We start from the raw sequence: 14,206 nt of genomic DNA on the forward strand, positions 1-14,206 counted from the left end.
ACATCTTGATGACCAGACAGCTATCCACCAGAGGAGCCTTTGAGTCCCTTGTCTTTCAAAAGCAAAGCTCTGTCTTCATAAAATAGCTTGAAAGCCGGGCTTGAAAGCCGAGTAGCTGTAATCCCACTACTCGGGAGCTGGAGGCAGGAGGGGATGTTGCATCATCAGTGGCTACGCAGTGACAGGAATGGACTCTATGAAATCCTGTCTCAAAGAAAGAAAAAATAATTTGAACTCATATTAAACTACATAACTTAAAGAAGTTAATTAAAAACTTAACAGGTTTTCTTTCAGTATCTTATTTATTTTAACAAGAATGCACGTCATGATAAATGTAGGGAAAAATCCATTTTTACTCTATAAAAATATTTTAAAAGCATCTACATCTGTTCTACTTGGCAGAAGACAGACTTCATTACCTGTGGCATTTTAATGAGCAGATTTCTTGAAGATTTTTTTTAATGAGTAATTTTCAACTTATAAACAGCTTTATAACTTTTAGTTTCAAGATTGTATTTTCAGAAAAGTACAACTAATAAAATAGTTAAAATATGAATTGTAATGGTATAATTGCTTATATAACATGATTCTTGATGTTACTGAAACATGTTGAATTTACGAAATTAATTGTCTCTAAGACTTTTTTTCTGAGACAGGGTTTCATGTAACTCAGGCCGACCTCCAAGTCACCAGTAGCTTTGGCTGACCTTGAACTTCTTGAACTCTTGCTTTCACTTCTCAAGTATGAGGATTGCAACGTGTACTACCACAGCTTGTTTTGTGTGGTGCTGGGGATCAAACTCTGGACATTGTTCACTCTGTACAATGGCTGTACATTCCTAGCCCTAGCTCTTACCTTTCGTTTTCATTCCAAGACTATGTGCCCATATTTCTGTGTCAGCCACTTTGGCCAAGTGGAAGTGATATGAATGTAAATTCAACAAACAGATTCTTGACCAAACAACGCTAAGGGAAGATGGGCAGAGAACACATATGCCCAGGGAGATCCCATTCTGAATAAAGACCCAACACATTAAAAAAATAAACAAAACGTATGAAGACTGTGAAAAAATAGTACTTGAAGAAAAATTATCAAAAATTGATTGACTTCAGACTGGAGGTGAAACTATAGTCATAATAATAAGAGCTACTGTTTAACTCAATAAAGCTCTGAATTGTCTTTGTTCTGATGAGAATTCGCACAGGCATGAAAGCTATGGGAAAGGCTAAGTTTTAGGAAACACAAGATCTCCTTGTCTGATTCTGCTGTGTCCTGCCAATCAACGTGCTCTTTACAAAACTCCTGGCAAACTTGACCTATGAAGGAGCAGTTAGTAAATGCTTTTGGCTTTGTGAGTCATTATGACTCTTTCCCACCACTGTAGAGCAAACATAGCCACAGCCAAGAAAGGATTAGGAGTGGTTGTGTTCTATTAAAACTTTATTTACAAGACTGACCACGAGACTGTAATTTGTCCATCCTTGCTACAGAGTTTAATTTTCTTGGAAACAGGATTTCTCCTACTTAAACTGTCCTTTGTGAGGAACCTTTATTGGGAGGAAGGTTGATTCCTTTGACTAAGGGACAGTGGAATGATGTCATGATGGTTTTCCACTTTGGAAAGCCAACATCACTATTGCACAAAAGCAAAAGTCTATTTTTGCTTAAAAAAAGCAAGGAGGAGCCGGAAAAATGGCTCAGCTGTTGAAGTACTTACTTGGAAACCCTAATGACCTGGGTTCAATTCCCCAGTTACCCACATAAAGATGAGCGCACTAAGTGTAGCATGTGTCCAGAGTTCATTTTCAGTGACTAGAGGCCCTGGTGTGCCTATTCTTTCTCTTTCTGTGTCTCATCTCTCTCTGCTTGCAAATAAATTAAAAATATATTTTAAACAAGAGCAAGGAAGACTTTTACACTAGGATTTTGACTTAAGATACTTTGTTACTCTGCTTGTCAATATCAGGTTCTTATGAATTATAAGAATTCAGTAACATCATTTTTTTTTTTTCGGTTTTTCGAGGTAGCCCAGGCTGACCTGGAATTCACTATGTAGTCTTAGGGTGGCCTTGGACTCACAGTGATCCTCCTACCTCTGCCTCCCGAGTGCTGGGATTAAAGGCATGCACCATCACGCCCAGCTTACATCATTTGTTATTTTTAATCATAACATTTAAATCCATGTTTGACTGTCCTTAACAATTATCATATTATTCCTAGACTGTCAGATTTTAACAAATAACATGCAGAATTTCCAGTTACACTTGAATTTCTGAGAAGAAAATGAAGACGTTTTTATTATAAGCAAGCTTCATGTAATATTTGGGGCACACAGGTATGAACATCTATTGTTTATCTGAAATTCAAATTTGATGGGGCATTCATTTGCATTTTCAATGGAAACCCTAGTTAATCCTTCATCCTGACACTTTTGAAGCATACTCAGCAAACGTGTTGCCATTTTCAACAGCCTAGGAGTTCTTTCACTGGTACTAACATTTGCTTTAAATGGTTTTTCATCAGCGTGCCATGTATTTTGCTAACATACTTCTTTTCATAATAATTTTAGACTACTACATCTGAAAGCAAATTATGCATGTAATCCACCTTCAAAATTCTAAGCAACTGTTTCTTGTGTGAACTTTATTCTATTTTTGGTTCATTACAAAATTTTAGTTTCAACAGGGTATATGATTCCCTATGACATCTACATTTAGAGCCATATATGTAGTAAGAGATTGGTTTATTAGTGAGGAGTTTAGGAGTTAGGTCTGTTCCCTAGGTAAGCATTATTAATCTCTCTGTACAGGATTGGAGGACACGTGTGTGTATGTAATCAGTCAGGAAAAATGTCTGGCATGAAAAGAAAAATATGGACCAAAAATGAGTTAAAATGCACAGACGTAGCTAAGAACCTGGAGGGGGAATAAGAGTCTATAAATTCTGCTGAAAGTACCCAGACAGGAATATAAGAAGAAAATTCAGAAAGTGTAAGGCAAGCAAGCCAAAGATGGTCAACTGTAACTGTCTGTGTAAAGGCAATTTTAGGTGATGGAAGAAGAGAATGGATATGCTAATGACATTTGCAGCATATATATCATTACTGCAAATGAAAGTGCTTTTGGCAGAGTTCTGAGGGTTTATTTTAGTGGTTAGGCAATTATAAAACAGGATAGAATTAGGACAAGGATAATTACTAATGACAAAAATTACAAAAAGGAAGCAATATAAGAAAGGGTAGAGAAAACAAAGAGTCAAATAAATGAAAAAAATGGCCATTGATGGTGCAGTTTTAAGTTCTGAATTTTGGGAATTCAAAGGGGTTTCTTTCTTGTTTCTATGAAAAAGAAAGCATCAAGAATGAGTCGAGGGCTGGAGAGATGGCTTAGTGGTTAGGCGCTTGCCTGTGAAGCCTAAGGACTCTGTTCTGGGCTCTATTCCCCAGGACCCATGTTAGTCAGATGCACAAGGGGGCGCATACATCTGGAGTTCGTTTGCAGTGGCTGGAGGCCCTGGCGTGCCCATTCTCTCTCTGTCTCTCTCTTTCTGTCACTCTCAAATAAATAAATAAAAATGAAAACAAAAAACAATAAATAAATAAATAAATAAAAAAGAATGAGTAGAGTTGAGATTTTAGGGTATCAATGAGTGTGAAAAGTTGCAGGAGTGAGTTAAGAATTGTCAATGTTTTCAGGGTAGACCAGAGGATCCATTTGATGCTAGTCATCACAAAGTTATAGTTGATCATTCTACATGGCTGTATATAAAACAAACCAAGAAAGCATACATGTTGTTTATTCAAAGTAAAGTTTTGTTGTATATAAGGAATGAAAGGAAAGAGAAGCAAAGCAGACAGAAAAAGAGCATGTGGAATCATTAGGCTTAGACTCCCTGGGTCACAATTCATGAACTCATGGCCATTATGATAACAATCTATGAATCAGAAGGGTCAATAGCCTCTAAGATTTGATGAAATTGAGGAACCAGCATTGGGGAAATGACTGAGTGAGCACAGAGAAGAGACTGTATGTGGAAAGTAAGATGAGGGGTGTCACATTGAAACTAGTCTTAGTAATGAACATATGCATGCACACATGGAAAATGTGCAAGTGAAGGGCTGTTAAGATGAATGAGGTAAAAATGGGCATAATGAATGGATAGGTTGATAAACTCATCATACCCACTAACATTAAATGTATCTATTTTGATTGCAACCAATAGAACGGAGACATCCCATTAAGTGACATGGTTCTTAAAGGAGCAATGGTCTACAAAAATGGGAGGGGAATGATTGACTTTGTATCCAACTCTGAGACATGTGGTAATGAATGTATGAACACACTATTCTTCAAAGACCTCAGTAGGAATGTTGCTGGGAACACAATGCTCAGGACAGGCCCAATTGCTACTGACTCACATCGAATCTAGGTCTTATAAGGAAAAGGTCAATATTGAAAAGTCACTATTTGGTTGACTGCCAGGATTATAGAGGAGAAGTGTCCTATATGCCTAATAGCTGTTGGAATTCAAATGACTGTAAGAAATATAGATGGTGGGATGGCGAGATGGCTTAGTAATTAAGGCACTTGCCTGTGAAGCCTAAGGACCCAGATTCAATTTCCCAGAACCTACATAAGCCAGATTCACATGGTGTTACATGCATCTGGAGTTCATTTTCAGTGGCTAGAGGCCCTGGCATGCCCATTCTTTCTGTAATAAATTTAAGAAAAATTAGAAAAGACAAGAAATATATATGGCTTGAGAGACTTATTTAGGTCTCTTTGACTTTTAAAGTTTTATTTCTTTATTTGTGAGAATATATATATATTCATATATATGATATATATATATGATATAATATATATCATATATATATTATATATATATATATATATATATATATATATATATATATGTGTGTGTGTGTGTGTGTGTGTGTGTGTGTGTGTGTGTGTATTACTGGGGGCTATTTTATGGTGCTGGTTTAAGAACATAGGCATTGTAAGCACAGAAGGGTAAGCAGGTTGCAGGCTTGACAAGGTTCATGTGTTCTGACTTTTTAACTATGTGCACTGTGCTTGGTGTGAGGAGCTCCTCAGGATGTACAGGCCACAGGAAAAGCCTCATGCATAGGAGTTCTCACTGTGGCTCGGGTGTGCATAGGAGTCCTCAGAGTCGTTCATACATGCATAGGAGTTCTCATGCTAACGCATGCCTAAGAGTTCTCACAGAGGTTCAGAGGACTAAAAAGCAGGGCTAGCTGCTCCATAGTCATTTGTTTCCATAGTTTTATTTTCTGGTTTTTCTAGGTAGGGTTTTTCTGTAGCCCAGGCTGACTTGGAATTCACTATGTAGTCTCAGGGTGACCTAAAACTCATGGCAATCCTCCTACCTGTGCCTCCCAAGTGCTGTGATTAAAGGCACCACCATGCCCAGCATGTTTCCATGATTTTTCAAATGGCTTTATTTCTATGTTTTCCAGCTAAGCCCTACATTCCATAATTTTCAAGATATTCCTATCACTTTGTTTTGAACTTTTTGTTGATTTTAAACCCACAGTTTCATTTTTATTCCTACTTTTATTTCTTTATTATTTTCAAGTTTGAATTATTCTTCTTGTGTATTTTTAATCACTTGTTATTGCATCCATGAATATATTTCATCTCTTTTTCTGTGACTCTAGGGAAGTTCCATTCCTTGGCCTCACGAAAATGGCATTATAGCCAATTCATTCTGAAAGAATTGAAAGGCGTATGAAATGAAGACTTGAGTAGTGTATAATGGCTTGTCTTAAGCAACTAGATTATAAGACGCTGCTCGTCCTAAACGATCTTAGCTGCAATGGAAAACTTTTCTGTTTTTACTTTTCATGGTAGGGTTTTGCTCTATCCCATCCTGACCTGGAGTTCATTATGTAGTCTCGGGTGGTCTTGAACTCATGGAAATCCTCCTTCCTCTACCTCCAAAAATGCTAGGATTAAATGTGTGTGCCACCACACCCAATCTGAAAACTTTTGGTTTGAATAAAATACATTCCATGAGAAGTTTCTACTTTAAGAAAAGTAATGTGAAAGTTATGTAGGTCATACGTTCATGATATTGTCATCTTAGTCCTTGAGAACCAACATTGCCTTATAATTCGAAAGGTAATTGCAGAGGGTCTACCCTACACTTAGTTGAGTACCTCAGAATTTTTAAAGTGATTTTCAACTTGACAAAGTGCCATTTTGAAACTGTCACATTATTAAATGTTAAAATATAGAGTATGTGAAAATCAAATGCCTTCTAAACTGTACGAACTTTCTATATGCATTGATCAAAAATAATTTCATTGTTTTAAAATCCATTAGGAATAATGGAGACAAATGACTTGTGACACTCATTTTTTTCTATATCCATTTTATCCCTCTAGTCTGTAACCCATATCAGTCACCTTAAGAGTTCAACACATTAAGGAGACAAGCTTATTGGGAAAAGCTCGTGATTAATCATGAACAGTGAGACTGAAGACATGAGTGCTTAAACACCATATCTCACTGATGTACAGCGAAGCTTCCTCCCATGAGACCGAAAGCTGTGCGTTTAGAAAGTTTTGGATGTCTTAATAGTCAAAAGGATGGAAATAACTGAAGAGACAATTTTTTCCCCCCTTTGGATTTGAATTCAACTCAATTTGACTTCTTAATGGAAACAATTAGAATTGACATCTGGTGTCTGGCCCTGATAACACTTCAAACTGCTGAAAGGCTTTGGAAAAGTGTCACATAGTATGTAATTCATAAACATTCACCTGGATGTCACAAGGGAATAGGAGCTAGGATGCTTGAAATTCAACTACAGCTCTTTCCATGACCTGTTAGGAGACCCATTGATCTTCATGTCTCACTGGGAATCACATGGCCACAGTGACAGGTCACCTTGCGCTCCTCTTGCATGTCAGTCACACAGAAACCGCGACTTCTGGCTACCCAGAATGATCGGCATTTCTTGGGCAGTTTTGTTTCCCTTTTTTCTCTTTTCATTCTTACCTTCTCTCCTGTGTGTTTTTCCAACTTCTGTCGCTCTCATACCATTATTCATTGTCAACGTACTCTGTGCTACACGGTGGGTGGGCTAGCCTTTGGATGCCATATTTATTTCTAAAGAAAAAATGTTTTTGAGCACTAATGAAACTTTTACTTAGAAGGATTTTATAAGCAAGTATCAAACACATGTCCTTCTCTCAAACACACACATACATAGTGAGAAAAAAACAGAGAGAGAAAGAGAGAGAGAGAGAGAGAATGGAGAGAATAAAACTGGAAGAAGACTGGCTCTTCCTATTGTGCAATCCTGTGTGATTTATGGAAGGATATTATAATGAGGTGCTGTTCAGTGTGCAAAGCAAAAGAATTTATGCAGGGCTGGCTTTATATCTTGTACTTAAACATGTGAGAGGATAGCATTAATCTTCCTGCCTTCATTTCAATAGTCATTAGAGATGCTGTTTGAAGTGCCTGCCGTAGCGTGTAGGTGCACAGTGGGCTCAGTTGCTCACTCGATCATCACTGTTTTGAGGTGTGCATAGACACACCACGCTGTCTGATGGCTGCCGTGCCACAGTCAAGTGCAGGGTGCTTCAGTGCTGCTTTTGATGCCATGGGGCTTTTGCTGTGGTGTGTAGTACATATTAAGTTTAGTTGTGACTCACAATATTCTTCTGCTTCAGATTCATTATAGTTTAGAGGAGTTCTAGAAGCTTCTTAAATGGGAAATAGGAAACACTGTCTTAGGATTAGTCTGGGATATGTTAATGCTATCCTAATTGCTTCCTATAAAAGGTCCTTATTTCTCTTTTAAATATATAACCATGAGACTATTGGAAAGTTTTCTGTTCTAGAAAATGAATTTAGGGACAATGTATTGTGTTGTGTCATAATGAAAATGTTAGGTATTGTGGATAGTTTCTTTAATGAATTCTGGTATTAATAATTAGTAGTTCATAACATTACATCATTCTCTGCAAAGCCATGCATGATTCATGGCCCACCATGTGCTCATTTCTCTGCACAGGGACATATTCCTAGAAGAATTGCTTTGTGATTTTGGGTAGCATCTTTGGGCTGCTGACTTGAGAAATGGGAGAGATGAAAAAGGCATAGAGTTTTCTTTTAGATGTCAATTATCTTCTGGCCCCCTAACTCTCTGGTTCTGCTTGAACTTCCCCCAGTACGTGAGGTTGGGGAGGCATGTAGTAATGCTCTTACCAGTTTCTCATGTCGGAGAAATGAGACAGGGAGAAGGACTGGCTTTGATATCGAGCCTCCTGTCACTTTGAATCTCTTCCGGCAAGGCACTTCTGAGCAGTATGAGTGCTTGGTGGTTTTTTTTTCAAGGCAGGGTCTCACTGTAGCCCTGGCTGACATAGACCTCACTATGTAGCCCCAGCATGGCCTCTCACCTCGATCCTTCCCCCCGTCTCCCACTCTAGAATTAAAGATGTGTGTCACCGTGCCCAGCTGGCAAGAGCAATTCTTGAATGTTCAGAACCACTATGTGATTCACATGTATTACTTTATTTAATGTACACACCTGCATAAACATTATGGAGAAGTTTTTTGTAGATGAGGAAATGCAGGAATTCACAGTTTAAACAGTGTGTCCACACTCAGCCTGTAGAAGTTGCACAGGGATCTGAACATGCCTGGGGGATACCCAGCACCCTCCTTCCCTCCCCTGCTGCTTATCTCAGGCCTCAGTTCACTCGTTCTACACTCAGCTTCCCTGGCTCCGTGTTACCTTACTGAATCAGTGTGCTGAGCCAGTGTCAGATTCACTGGCCCGTTTTTCTGGTAGCGTTTCTCTGCTCTGCTTCATGCCATGTATTTACTAAAATAAATAAGCTCATTTCTAGGTTTAGCCCCAGGAATAGGGTCACCCTAACCCTCATTTGTCTCAACTAGAACTTTGTTAAGGAAAAGAACAACACCAAATTTAATTCAACTGATGTTTGTTAATAATTATTTATAAGTAGTAGGTGACAGTTCTGTTTGAGCATGTGGTGGTTTGCTTCAGGTGCCCCCCATAAACTTAGGTGTTCTGAATGCTAGGTCCCCAGCTGATGGAGTTTGGGAATTAATGCCTCTTGGAGGCAATGTATTGTTGGGGGCAGGCTTATGGGTATTATAGCCAGTTTCCCCTTGCCAGTGTTTGGCACACTCTCCTGTTCCTGTTGTCCACCTGATGTTGGCCAGGGCATAATATCTATCCTCTGCTCATGTCATCCAGAGTTTGCTTGCAGTGTCTAGAGGCCCTTGTGTGACCATTCTCTCTCTGCTCACAAGTAAATAAATAAAAATAAAAAAAAACTTAAGAAAAGTATGACTAATGGGTTTCAATCATAGAGAATTGGGGGTTGAAAGTAGAAGACCCCTTTATACATTTTTTTTTTTGCATTATAATTGTAGAAAAAAATTCATTGTCAATCTGGAGAGATGGCTCAGTGGTTCAGGCGCTTGCCTGCAAAGCCTAAGGACCCAGGTTTGATTCCCCAGTACTGCAGTACTGATGTAAGTCAGATGCAAAAGGTGGCACATGTGTCTGGAATTCATTTTCAGTGGCTGGAGGCCCTGGTAAGTCCATTCTCTATATGTCTATCTCACGCAAATAAAAGTATTGTTGTGTTTTATGATAGGGGTAATTGATAATTACTCTCACCTGTGACACTAAATTATTCACCTATACTTAACGTTAAAAGTATTTGCCAATCTAGGAAATTTTTATCACAGTACACTTTCAAAGCAAATATTCTTTCTAATACTTCTTTTCATTTTTATATATTTAATTTATTTATGAGAGAGAGAAGATGCACACACAGATATAGAGCAAGAGAGAGAGAGAGAGAGGGAGAGAAAGAGAGAGAGGGAGAATACAGGGCCTTTACTGCTGAAATGAACTCCAGACACATGTGCCACTTTGTGTAAGTGGCATACATGGGTACTGTGGAATTGAACCTGGATCAGCAGGCTTTGAAAGCAAGTGCCTTTCACCACAGAACCCTCTTCTTAGCCTCTTTTTAGTGCTTTTTACTCAGGTTATACCATAGATCATTTTTTCTCCTTAACAACTATGAAATACTCATGACTCGGCCATTGCATCTTAATCTTAGTATTATAGCTGTGAAGTAAGCAGACCAGCACTTTGGTCATCTTTTGTCCAGTGTATCTTATAAAACATATCAGAGTACAATTTGTACGTTTTCTAAGGTGGACCAGAGGCTCTCAGCAGAAAAGGTTGAAAAGTTGCTGCCGAGGGGGAAACGTTTGTCCTCGTCAGTTAGCAAATACCCATTCCATTACAAATGTACATGCGTGCTGACCTTTCAGTTTGTTTTCCAGAATACAGAGTCAGTAGAGCTCCCACATAGCTGTGCATGCCATGAGTGTTTTGGGGCACTGGAGCACAGATGGGGACATCAATCTACCCTCAGAGTCCCCGTATGGAGCCTTACTGCCGGCTCCTCTGTGACGCCGGAACACAGCACACGCTTCTCAGCAGGCCTGGGGATTAAAGACTTCTTCAGAGCGAAGTTCTGCATGCTGAAATGAGGGGTGAGAATCTTGGACAAATAAGCAAATATTGAGTGGCTGATAGTATTTTCCTCCTTTGACTTGAAAAATAAGCACATGTGCGTTGTTAGGCCACAGGCACCTTGAAACAGGCGGGCACTGCAAAGCTAAGCTAAGAAAACAACGAGCAAAGCAAACTCTAATTAATTTTCCTTCCATGGACAGGAAATGCTAATTTTCATTTGCGCAGCTTTGAAAGTCTCTTTTAAATAGGATGCTGTCAGTCAAGGCACAAACAGAGATTTTACAACAGAACGTTGCCATTCAATAAGGTGTTTTCATATTCCTTGTAAGAAGCTTGACTCCATGTGTTCAATATAATTATTATTTCCATGAAACTGACAGGCCAGAGTTAAAAGCTATGTTGTCATCTTTTGTGTAAGTTGTTTTTCTGTGATGACAACAAAATGTCTGATGAAACCCACTTGAAGCAGGCAAGGGTTCTGGCTCAGTGTTAGAGACTTTGGCCTGTGGTCATGTGGCCCATGGCTTTTAGCCCATCAAGGCAGGGAACGTGTGGCAGGACAGAGCTGTCCACCTTCTGAGGCCAGCACAGAGCGAGCGGGGGAGGAGGGGGAGGAGGACTGTCCTCGTCCTCGTCAACGGACTTCCTTCTTCTAGGCCTCTCCTTCTATAGGTTCTGCCCTCTCCAAGTAGTGCCCCAGCCTGGAGGCCAACCCTTTAGTACCGTGGCCATTAGGAGACACGGGGAAGACACAAAGCACAAAACCTCAAACGTTGTGTATACAAACCTGTAGTTCTTCCTACGATACTGCAAAGACCGCCTCAATTTTCCCAGTTGTAACGGAAGAAACAGAATCCAGAGAAGCTTAGTGTAAATTCTAGGTTCAAATTTGGATCCCCAGACACTTGGAATTATACTGGAGGAATTTTTTTTTCTTCTCTTTTTTTCCCACTCAGAGTGTGTTTTCTTCCTCTAACTCTCTCAAGAGGACAGAAGAACGACTGTCAATGGTGACAGGCATTTGTACAAAAAACACCCAGGGCCAGCTTCATGCCCAGGAGCGAACATCGTACCTCCTTCCTGTGGTTTGGAGTGCTCTCAAGCAGGCAGGAGAAGATGATATCTACCAGACAGCAGGGGAGATAATCTCAACAGAAATATGGATAACTGATTTCCAGTAGTGAGAGAGAAGGAAGGAAAAACACGTGGGGGTTGGTGGTTAAGGCATTTGCCTGCAAAGCCAAAGGACCTTGGCTGGATTTCCCAGGACCCATGTAAACCAGATGTACAAGGGGCCACATGCATCTGGAGTTAGCTGGAGGCCCTGGCATGCCCATTCTCTCTCTCTTTCTCTCAAATAAGGAAATAAAGATAAAATACTAAAAAAAAAACCCTGTTTAAAACCATGTGGTGAGATGGGTCAGTTTAGTGTTAAGATTTATGAAATTTCGCTTTGGAACGTTCCTTTTTGTTCCCATGAAGTAATAAGAAAGTTTACGGAAGGAAGATGACCAGGGAACCCTGTGATGAACACACAGGCGGCAGTGGGCGGCGTGATGCAGATGCCCTAGCGGCCCACAGTCAGCTGTGGCGACACCATCTGTGCTCACGCAGGAGAGGGGACGGCAAGCTTGCCCGGACCTTCGCTTACGGCATCCGCATTTGACTCTGGGCAATGGGGATGGAGACAGCATGAACTGGTGGGCGTCTGAGGCATCGCTCTGGTTCCTGAAGGTAAGGCACTCTTCTCCTTGAGCACACTCTAGTGTCCCTGTGTGGGGCTTGCTCTTGACTTCTATTGGTAGAAGGAACTCTCCTTATCCCATAGTTCATGTGTTACTAGAGACACGATCTAAATATCTAAAGGGAAAAACTATGAATCTGAGCAAATCATCCAAGGCTTTGAATAACTCAGTGGAGCTGCCACGCTGACATGAAGCCGTCCCAAGGTATAGGGTCCAAGGGGCACTGAGGTGTGCAAGGCCAGGAGCTTTTCTCATGTGCTCTAATTTGATTCATAGCACAGAGTTAATCCTTTTCTATTTATACTTCCAGCATTTAAAGATTATCTGAATAAAAGAGGTGGGTATTAAGGTGAGAAATTATTCATCATTAATGGGAGAATACAAGGTTTCTACTGAAAGTAGAAAAGATGGATTTCAGAAAGTAAAGCAGTATTCAATGAATTAATTATTTAAATGGAACACCATATTCAGACAATTTTCTTTAGCTAGTGTAAGTATAAACAAAGATTGTATGGATTGTGTGTGTTTGGTGTGTATGCATGTGTTCACATTCATGTGTGTGCATGTGTGTGTGCAGGTGTGCATATTCATGTGTGTGCATGTGTGTGTGCAGGTGTGCATATTCATGTGTGTATGGTATGTATGCATGTGTTCACATTCATGTGTGTGTGTGGTGTGTATGCATGTGTGCATATTCATGTGTGTGCATGCGTGTGTGCAGGTGTGCATATTCATGTGTGTGTGTGGTATGTATGCATGTGTGCATATTCATGTGTGTGTGTGTGCAATGTGCATATTCATGTGTGTGCATGTGTGTGTGCATGTGTACCTATTCATGTGTGTGCATGTGTGTGCAGGTGTGCATATTCATGTGTGTGCATGTGTGTGTGCAGGTGCAGGTCAAAGGACAACCTCAGGTGTTACACTCAGGTGCACAAAGTGGTACATGTATCTGGAGTTTATTTTCAGTGGGCAAAGACCCTGGAATGCCCATTCTCCCTCTCTATGCCTGTCTCTCTTCTTTCTCTGAATGAAGGTAAACGAATAAATAAAATAAAGAAAGAACGAATGCCATCTGGTGGAGATGCTGGGGTCAGTCACTGCTATCATCAGTAAAGAGGTAATACTAACAACAGTCATCACTGGTGGCGATGCTGGGTCAGTCACTGCTACCGTCAGTAAGGAGGTAACACTAACAACAGTTATCATTGGTGGTGATGCAGGGGTCAGTCACTGCTACCGTCAGTGAGGAGGTAACACTAACAACAGTCATCACTGGTGGTGATGCTGGGTCAGTCACTGCTACCGTCAGTGAGGAGGTCACACTAACACCAGTCATCACTTACCACATGTGTGCCGCGTGCCACATATGCTGTGTTCTTGATCCTGAGTAAACCACCAGGAAGTTGTAGAAAAGGTATACGAATCCAATCTGCGCTCTCAGTCTACACTGCTGGTCACCACACTATGGCGTTGTTTCAACTTTCTTGAAGTTTTCGAAAGAGACAAATTATCTGGGACAGTTTTATGATGAGCAGGGTAGATTACTAACCATGCACTACAGATTAACTCTCTGTCCCCTCTTTTCATTATTAGAATTTCAATCTTTTAGTTCATAATATTTTAGTCTTTGAGAATCCATTTGTGTCTAAAATCCTCTTACTTGTGGTAAAGGTCATTCATTTAGCCATTATCAGCTAATATCTTTATTATTAGTCAACCCCATCACATTAATTATCAGACAGTTTGACTGCCCTGAGAGAGAAAATATTCACTCGGGAAAAGACCTAGAGATTAAATAAAATTCATAAGAAATATGCTGTTAAGGAGTTTGTAGGTCTCCTGCAGGTCACAGTAGAGAATTTTAGAGATGGAATAATCCTTATAG

At 40.0% G+C, this 14,206-nt stretch overlaps 1 pseudogene; it reads right to left on the bottom strand.

The window, feature by feature from the left end:
• Positions 1 to 11,520: 11,520 nt before the first annotated feature.
• LOC123453354 lies at positions 11,521 to 11,718 on the bottom strand (annotated as a pseudogene).
• Between the last annotated feature and the right edge of the window lie 2,488 nt (positions 11,719 to 14,206).

This window comes from Jaculus jaculus, chromosome 11 (genome assembly GCF_020740685.1).
Source record: "Jaculus jaculus isolate mJacJac1 chromosome 11, mJacJac1.mat.Y.cur, whole genome shotgun sequence".
NCBI lineage: Eukaryota > Metazoa > Chordata > Mammalia > Rodentia > Dipodidae > Jaculus > Jaculus jaculus.